Below are 7,832 nucleotides of genomic sequence, written 5' to 3' on the forward strand. Positions count from 1 at the left end.
ACAAACTAATGCGAGGAAGAGAAAGAAAGAAAAAAAAAAAAACCACCATTTACTTGACAAGTCGTCTCCCACGGAGTAGTTCAGTTTGTGCGTAAGGAGAGAAGCAGATTCATCAGAATCACAGTGAAATACAGACAAAAGCTAAAATAAGGTCAGCATATAAACAAATAAAATGAGTCTCTAAAAGTACGTAACTCAGAGATGGGTGAGAGCGTCGGCAGAATAAAGTATGGATGAAATACTCTCAGTAACATGTGAGCAGCCACAAATTGAAAACCAGTTCTGAAGATATCCTCTCGAAAAACACAACAGTTTCGAACATATAACATAAAAATACGTATAAAAAGATAAGGATCGCCGACGCAGAGATCACTTAGTCACACCAAACTGGCCATTTCATCTCTGAACAACACTTCTAAGGTTGGCTGCTTTCAAAACATAAATGAGGAGAGAATCGAGTTTGCACTATGCTTTGCTTTCATATATAGATATTTGTATATTATTAGAAGGACCTTAATAAAACTGGATGGTATCTAGCGGAGTTATTTATTAAAAAAAGTTAGAAGCTCTGAAGGACAAACAGTCCTCATTGTGAGGCTGTAACTTTTTTGAATAAATAAATCCGCTAGGTACCATCCAGACTTTATTGAGGTCCTTCTGATAATATATATATTATATATATATATATATATATATATATATATATATATATATATATATATGTGTGTGTGTGTGTGTGTGTGTGTGTGTGTATGTATGTATGAAAGCAAGGCACAGTAAAAACTCGATCATCATCTCAATAATAATAATATAATAATAATTGAAAAAGAAACGCACAAAATGACTGTGTATAACGTGTTTACTTATAAGTATTTACATTTAATAAGTAAACATGTTATACACAGTAATTTTGTGGGTTTCTTTTTCAGTCTTCAGAAGAAAACTGAAAAAAGTTTTTGTTTGGTTACTAATAATAACAATAATAATGCTCTTCGGGAGGAAACTATCCTCTTTATTACATTTTAACGTTACACTGATGAGGAACACCGTTCATGTGTTCTACAGTCTTTGTTCTATTTTTACATAGAAATATATTTTTAATATATAATTGTGGATATTTTTTCACAATTTATTTTCACTAGATTGTGAATTTCTTAACAATAATAATAATAATAAAAATAATATGTTTACCAAGCTGTTAGCATAAGCAGTGGTAATGATGGTGGTTTAAAAACAACATTAGAGACAGACAAACGTACATACATACATACATTCAACGACCTTTCCAAAGTCAAGACGCCCAGACGTCCCTTTGAAAGGAAAACGATGGAAATGTACATTGCCAAAAGGTCGCTCCTTATTGCCAACATTATCTCACCTTCTACTGATACTCGATATCCTTCCGGTCTCAAATGTTCCCAGATCTTCGAAAGTCTGAGAAAAAAAATGTGTATCGGGAAACAGAAAGAGAGAGAGAGAGAATAACACTACAAACGATTGAAGATGTCTTTAGGTGAACATAAACTCGAATCGCACGCGCGCGCGTGTGTGTGTGTGAGAGAGAGAGATTAAGTAACACTAAACGATTAGAAGACGTATTTAAGTAAACATAAACTCGAATCGAGAGAGAGAGAGAGAAATCTCAGGGTCTAATATGTTCCTTCTTTTATAATACCATTAAATTGTGCCATAAAAGCTCTTGATGAGAGAGAGAGAGAGAGAGAGAGAGGAGAATGAGATTGCCAACTATGATATCTGTTTAAGCAATCATTAACCCGAGTCGTAAAAGGTAAATAGTCCTGCCATTACCAGTGAGATGGCCTCGTATTAAGAGATCCCCAACAGAAAAATGACAACAAAAGCGAGTAGGTTGTAAAACGAGCTTTTGAAATGGATGAAATGGACAAGTTGTAGTAATATTCTTTTCTTTAGAGAATAGTTTAAAGTGTTCCAATACACATTGTGTGTAATCATTTCAGCTTATGTCAGTGATTCTCGGTAGTAAATATGTTATTTTGAGACACGACTGAATCATACAAACACATTCACACAGAATATGTATAAATATATGCATATATACACATACAATATGTATGTGTGTGTATATATATATATTATATACACCCACAATTATGTTTAAACCCACGGAATAAGCAAAAAAGAATGTTTCATCATTTTTATTGTTAATCAACAAACAGCACAATCCACAATAACGGTAGGTTAACAAAACAAAAAACTGAGATGTCTTAAAATAAACTTAACATCGAGCTGAAACAACGGTAACTTAAGAATAACATTTGTGGTAAAAATAATATTTTGATTATTCAACATGGAAACACTGGCGCTAGTGGAAAGTTAGGTACAGTTGCCTTATTTTGCTATTTTTTTTTTACAAACGTGTTCAACAAAGGCAGACAATGAAATAAAAAAATCATGATTATACGTCAACTACTTAAGATGGAAGACACTCTATGAGACGAATTTTTCTCGTGCAGTGTTGGAAAGGAGCCGTTTAAAACTGATGACAAACTGGAAGCAGGACAACAGATCAATGAACGATTTACAAATTAGCTGCAAAAAAATCAAGTTCATCTCGAAAACTATCTCTTTGGAGACGCTGTTCGAGAGAAGTTATCACAGGGCGTCTTGTACATAGTGGTCTCTAGAGGTCTCTGGATATCTGATCTATAGAAGATTTTGTTCTCCTAATTTCTCTGTGTATATTAATTTGCCAGAAAATTACCATTAAGTCATTCCATCAAAATTACGTAGCATATTAACCCAAATCATAAGAATATAATAATGGGTCGACTATCGTGCGATCAACGCCATTGACGCTCAATTACAAAAGTGTTTAGAGCACCTCTGTGTATATTAATTCACCAGAAAAGGACTATTTAGTCATTCCATCAAACTTACGTTAACCCAAATCATGAAATTATAATAATGGGTCGATCATCGTGAAATCAACACCATTGACATTTGATTACAAAAGTGTTGAGCTCACTCCCAGCATTGACTAGGTGTGTCTAATCTATACATAGATAACTGGAGAGTTGACGAGTATCTTCAACCAGCCACAAGTAGGACTGCGACCTTGACACGTATAGTAGGGTTACCAGCCTTCAACGGACGGGACTGGCAGGCCCTAATATATAACGGTTGATAATCCCTACACACGAGCGGCTAACGGAATTGCCGACCCCTAGAAACAGGATGACCAACTTCTAGAAACAGGATGGCAAACCTTAACACGCAGGGGTACACAGGAGGGCGCTGGAACACTTCACGTAGTTGGTGGATCCCGGGTTGTAGGCGCAACAGATGGCGTTAGATATGGGATTGCAAGGCACCAGGGGGATCAGCGCACCTGGGGGGAGGGGGCGAGAGAAACGGATGATAGAATGCGGCTTAGGTACTACCTTCGCTATTGTGTTGCAAACCAGTTTGCTTATTAGAAAAGGAGGGGAGGATCTGCCCGTCTCTTTTTCGCTGGGTAGTAGTACCCGTAGCGGCAACATTAGCATTCAACACACCTCCCTCTCTTGCTCTCTCTCTCAGACATACATTTATTGTCAATCTTCCACTCTCACTTTCTCTCACACACACGCAAGCACACACACATATATATATCCAATAAAATGAACCCATAAAAACGCCAAAATATAGAGAGAAAATACTGTTTCAGAGACAGCAGTCTCTGAAATATAGTATTTTCTCTCTATATTTTGGAGTTTTTATGGGCTCCTTTTATTAGATGGAATTCTGTTGTAACAGAACATTTTTACCAGACACATATATATATGCATGTGTGTGTGTGTCTATTACTATATACAAATAAACTTCACGGATATTATAGCAGAATATACAGGTCACTGGACAATCTTTTCATGTGAGGTACAGTGAAGAAAATCTGGGTATGACCTCTGAATTCTCAGGCAGACAGTTTCAGTCTGAATGTCACCAAAATTTGAGGACAGGAGAATCTGACAACTCGCCTTGTCTCCATTCTATAAGAATGAAGAACACGTCAAAATCCAGTGACAAAAATCAAGCACACTCACTAAAGACACTCAAATTAAAACAATTAATTTTTTGGCCAATATAATCTCAATGTTTTTCAGTTTATTCTTTGCTATAAATGAACATTCATTTTGTTTGTTCACGGAATTCATTGGATTATAATCTAGTTGTTATCTTCGTTACTGCATTTGCTTAGGAGTGCTTGTAATGGACGTTAGGTGCTTTTGACATTTACATTAGGTTAGGTAAGGGAAATTTGAGTTGGGTTAGGCCATGCTTGGTAAGATGAGGTTAAATTGGGGTTAAGGTAAATCAGGCTTATCACAGGTTGCGTAACGTAAGGTTATGATTAAAAAAAAGTTATGATAAAAAAAGAAACGAATATGGAAAGTAAGTTAGGTCAGACTAGGTAGAACAAAATCGTGTTGCTAAGGTCCAGGTATACTCGGTTTTTTCCATCTGTCCACCCGCCTGTGGTGTTTGCGTATGGTAACACTGCGTCCCAAGCTTTAGATAGTGACATTCAGCTTACATTCTACAATAATAATAATATCCTATTTCGAATATTAACGGTGTAATTCGCATACAGTAAATTATTAAAACGCTTTTCAGTTGCAAATGTACACCCAGATAACCTTTTATTTACCTAAAACTTACACTTAGCGTAACTATCTCAAGCCCGGGAAGCAGTGTTACCATATGCAAACACCACAGGCGGGTGGACAGATGAAAAAAAAACAGAGTATATTAAGGTGAAACTATTCGCCTTCCTTAAAGGTACAGCTAAGCCACTACGCACTTACCTGGGTTATTTGGTGGGACTACGACAGTGATTGGTAACTGAGGTAACGCAGGTAATGGAGGCAACAGAAGAGGATCAGCTGTTGCGGAGAGGAGTAAAGTAGTGGCAGCCAGCAAGAAGGCGAAGGATATCTGGATGGGAAAGAGAAAATGGAATGAATGAACGGCCAGGCTAGTGGTTAGCGTCGTGATGCCACTCATATGTCGCGGATTCGCGTCTTCCTCAAGCTGATGAAAAATAACTGGCTCTGTAACATGATCAGTGACTGCTACAGTGTTTGGGGGTCTCTGGAAGCTTGAATTTCAAGTCAATTGCGCCCCTTTGGTGTGCTTGTTCCGCGTGAATAGGTTTCATCTACTGAAATAATAATAATAATAATAATAATAATAATAATAATAATAATAATAATAATAATAATAATAATATAAGTACTTTAAATACCCTGGTTGCGACCGCCACTGTCGAGTAACTAGACAATAAATGATGACAAAACTGACCATGATGACTAAACGCAAAAGATCCTCACATAGACCTAACAAGAAGTATTGCGTCTCTTCCGAGTTAATTTCTCACTTGTAGCATCCGCGTTCTATTCGTTATCGTTATCAACGCCCACTCCCATCGAGAATTTAATGAGAGAGAGAGAAAAAAGAAATCTTAACAGCGATGTTGGCGCAGCAAACAGAGACTTTAATTAGCAACCGTATCGCCAGACGAAGTAGTATGTATGTACTGCTTCTCATTCGCACTGCGTCTGAAGGAGAGTTGGGTGGGGGGGCGGGCGGGGGTGGGGAAGGCAGTCAAGCATAGTTCGCTTCTCTTATTCATTTGTTTCACTAGATCATTTATTTCCTCATTCCGCTCCACTTCTTTCTTTCATTTTCTGTGTTCTGCTTCGTTTTCCCCACTGTTATCTGGTAACGATGACTTTACAGTGGGAATAAATGAATGAATGAAAAGGCAAATAAATGAAGTCTAAACGAGAGAGAGAGAGAGAGAGAGAGAGAGAGAGAGAGAGAGAGAGAGAGAGATAGCAGAGCCACCCTCCGGAGCGCTGGGACCTACGAGGTCATTCAGAGCTGAAACGGAAATTGACAGAGAAAGATTTGAAAGGTGTAACAGGAGGAAAACCTCAAAGCAGTTGCACTAAGAATCAGTTGTTAGGATAGGGTGGAAGGTAAGATCGAAGAAAGAGAATATGAAAGGAGGTACAGTGAATGCATACACATTTTCTTGCGAAATAAATCAACTTGGTACTTTACCAGAGGCCATTCAGGGCTCTGGTGAAAATAACCTATCCAGGATATCGTACGCGGATAATTAAGTAGAAGTCACGGCGAGGAACATTATCATACCAGAAAAATGAAAGTGATCGTACATAAGAAAACAACATTGTGGAGAAGGAAGATGAGGAGCTCTTGTAGTAGAAAAATGACTTAGGAAAAAGGAATTCTTAAAATCCTTGAATCTGTCGCTTTTTAAATTAAGTGATGAAATCTCATCGGAAAATATTGCTTTAGTCTTGGCGGAACAGCGCAAACTCTTCTGAGGTAAAAAAAAAAAAGGATCTGGCATTTAGGTGACAAGAACTACGTAAAGAAAAATATCGAAAACTCACCTTTCTTTGGGACGCCATTTTACGAGGTTGTTCAAATTGAGACTGGTGGTTAGCCGCTTCCAGCGCGGTTATTTATACAGTACATTTTAAGTGGAGTTGCCAACGTCTTCACGGGTTTGCCGATGTTATCGCGATCTCGCTGCCCAGGGAGCGAATTCTCTGCTTTTGCATCACTCGTGAAGACAGCCGGCGCCCGGAGATTAGGCAGAATTAGGCTGGAGCATAACAGTACAAATATACTTTAGTATAACCATGGCAACTATAGGGCGGCAGGTAAAGAAAGTACCGTATACAAAACAGAGAGTGAAAGGGACAGAGAAAACCCCGTGGAATACTAATCGGAGTTAACCTTCGCATGGTTAATAATAACTGGCAAGCTGAAAGTCTTGCTAAGTCTATTGACGTAACATCCCGTTCCCGACGCCTCTTTCACAACGGTTTGACAGATCAGATGTTGAAGAAGACACCATTATAGTAACTTGCAAAGGGGAAATGTTCCAGCAGGTTTGAATTGATACTATCGAGTCGTCGTGTCAGAGGAATTTCTTTGGCATTTAAAGCTTCTCAGACACGCTGGTGGGTAGACGCATAGACCGACAAAAGGACTATCTCTCCCTTCCCTTTACATTTGTGCCCGATGGCCTCCTTTGTATACCAGTTCGGAAGACGTCGCCTCAAACTTGTAGGAGTTGTGACAGTGACAGACTCGCCGGTGTGCTGACAGACGAGTATTTTCCCTTCCAGTACGTTTGGGTCTATCGTTGCGTTAGATCTGCCTGAATTTCCTTCAAACATGCAGGAAGAGGAGTGATGGCAAGTTAAAACAGAGCAGACACATTGACAGATAGGCAGACTGACGTCGCCCTTCCTGCCTGGTTAACTGTGCATATAAGAGAGTTGCAATTGACGAAATCACCGTGACAGACACTTTGATAGACAGGCAGATTTGAATAAGGATAAACGACAGTCTCCCTTCTCACACATCTATGACTGATGGTCTACCTTTGCGCTGTTCGGCTGAAAAGCCAGCAACTGTGCAGGAGTTGCGATGAAAAGGCATAATGTGACAAACATGCTGAGTCAGTCAGACAGAATAATGGAGGATCTACCCTCATGCATGTCCGTCTGTGATGGTCTGGAAGTCCCTTCAGCTGTGTGGGACATAGATTTGTTTGTATGGTGTTTTTACGGCGTATGGAACCAGTGGTTATTCAGCAACGGGACCAACGGCTTTACGTGACTTCCGAACCACGTCGAGAGTGAACTTCTATCACCAGAAATACACATCTCTGACCCCTCAATGGAATGCCTGAGAATCGAACTCTCAGACACCGGGGTGGCAGGCCAAGACCATACCGATCACGCCACTGAGGCGCCTAGGGAGACAGA

At 39.1% G+C, this 7,832-nt stretch overlaps 1 long non-coding RNA gene across 1 annotated transcript; it reads right to left on the bottom strand.

The window, feature by feature from the left end:
- Nucleotides 1–2,165: 2,165 nt before the first annotated feature.
- Nucleotides 2,166–6,548, bottom strand: LOC135202923 (uncharacterized). Its single transcript, XR_010311823.1, has 3 exons — nucleotides 6,444–6,548; nucleotides 4,827–4,956; nucleotides 2,166–3,370 (listed from the first exon to the last, which is right to left on the bottom strand). It is a non-coding gene; the product is annotated as an uncharacterized LOC135202923 (long non-coding RNA).
- Nucleotides 6,549–7,832: the final 1,284 nt, after the last annotated feature.

This window comes from Macrobrachium nipponense, chromosome 33, assembly GCF_015104395.2.
Source record: "Macrobrachium nipponense isolate FS-2020 chromosome 33, ASM1510439v2, whole genome shotgun sequence".
Classification (NCBI taxonomy): Eukaryota; Metazoa; Arthropoda; class Malacostraca; order Decapoda; family Palaemonidae; genus Macrobrachium; species Macrobrachium nipponense.